The sequence below is a fragment of the Mandrillus leucophaeus genome, unplaced genomic scaffold (genome assembly GCF_000951045.1).
Source record: "Mandrillus leucophaeus isolate KB7577 unplaced genomic scaffold, Mleu.le_1.0 Scaffold844, whole genome shotgun sequence".
NCBI classification, from domain to species: Eukaryota; Metazoa; Chordata; class Mammalia; order Primates; family Cercopithecidae; genus Mandrillus; species Mandrillus leucophaeus.
In genome coordinates this window covers 1,039,257-1,041,312 of record NW_012109186.1, presented here as the reverse complement: position 1 = coordinate 1,041,312, position 2,056 = coordinate 1,039,257, and positions in this window count along the sequence as shown.

Here is a 2,056-nt window from a genome sequence, read left to right as displayed (position 1 = left end):
CAAGAAGAGCTAACTATCCTAAATACATATGCACCCAATACAGGAGCACCCAGATTCATAAAGCAAGTCCTTAGAGACTTACAAAGAGACTTAGACCCCCATACCATAATAATGGGAGACTTTAACACCCCACTGGCAACATTAGACAGATCAATAAGAGAGAAAGTTAACAAGGATATCCAGGAATTGAACTCATCTCTGCAGCAAGCAGACCTAAGAGACATCTACAGAACTCTCCACCCCAAATCAACAGAACATACATGCTTCTCAGCACCACATTGCACTTATCCAATATTGACCACATAGTTGGAAATAAAGCATTCCTCAGCAAATGCAAAAGAACATAAATTATAATGAACTGTCTCTCAGAACACAGTGCAATCAAACTAGAGCTCAGGATTAAGAAACTAACTCAAAACCACTCAACTACATGGAAACTGAACAACCTGCTCCTGAATGACTACTGGATACATAACGAAATGAAGGCAGAAATAAAGATGTTCTTTGAGACCAATAAGAACAAAGATACATCATACCAAAATCTCTGGACACATTTAAAGCAGTATGTAGAGGGAAATTTATAGCACTAAATGCCTACAAGACAAAGCAGGAAAGATCTAAAATTGACACCCTAACATCACAATTAAAACAACTAGAGAAGCAAGAGCAAACACATTCAAAAGCTAGCAGAAGGCAAGAAATAACTAAGATCAGAGCAGAATTGAAGGAGATAGAGACATAAAACACCCTCCAAAAAAATAAATGAATCCAGGAGCTGGTTTTTTGAAAAGATCAACAAAATTGAGAGACTACTAGCAAAACTAATAGAGAAGAAAAGAGAGAAGAATCAAATAGACACAATAAAAAAATGATAAAGGGGATATCACCACCAACCTCACAGAAATACAAACTACCATCAGAGAATACTGTAAACACCACTACGTAAATAAACTAGAAAACCTAGAAGAAATGGATAATTTCCTGGACACATACACTCTCCTAAGACTAAATAACGAAGAAGTTGAATCCCTGAATACACCAATAACAGGCTCTGAAGTTGAGGCAATAATTAATAGCCTACCAACCAAAAGGAGTCCAGGACCAGACGGATTCACAGCCGAATTCTACCAGAGGTACAAGGAGGAGCTGGTACCATTTCTTCTGAAATTATTCCAATCAATAGAAAAAGAGGGAATACCCCCTAACTCACTTTATGAGGCCAACATCATCCTGATACCAAAGCCTGGCAGAGATACAACAAAAAAAGAGAATTTTAGACCAATATCCCTGATGAACATTGAGGCCAAAATCCTCAATGAAATACTGGCAAACCGAATCCAGGAGCACATCAAAAAGCTTATCCACCATGATCAACTGGGCATCATCCCTGGGATGCAAGGTTAGTTCAACATACGCAAATCAATAAACGTAATCCAGCATATAAACAGAACCAAAGACAAAAACTACATGATTATTTCAACAGATGCAGAAAAGACCTTTGACAAATTTCAACAGTCCTTCATGGTAAAAACTCTCAATAAACTTGATATTGATGGAACATATTTCAAAATAATAAGAGCTGGTTATGACAAACCCACTGCCAATATCATACTGAATGGGCTAAAACTGGAAGCATTGCCCTTGAAAACTGGCACAAGACAAGGATGCCCTCTCTCACCACTCTTATTCAACATAGTGTTGGAAGTTCTGGCCAGGGCAATCAGGCAAGAGAAAGAAATAAAGGATATTCAATTAGGAAAGGAGGAAGTCAAATAGTCCCTGTTTGCAGATGACATGATTGTATATTTAGAAAACCCCATTGTCTCACCCCAAAATCTCCTTAAGCTGATAAGCAACTTCAGTAAAGTCTCAGAGTACAAAATCAATGTGCAAAAGTCACTAGCATTCTTATACACCAATAACAGACAAACAGAGAGCCAAGTCATGAGTGAACTCCCATTCACAATTGCTTCAAAGAGAATAAAATACCTAGGAATCGAACTTACAAGGTATGTAAAGGACCTCTTCAAGGAGAACTACAAACCACTGCTCAGTG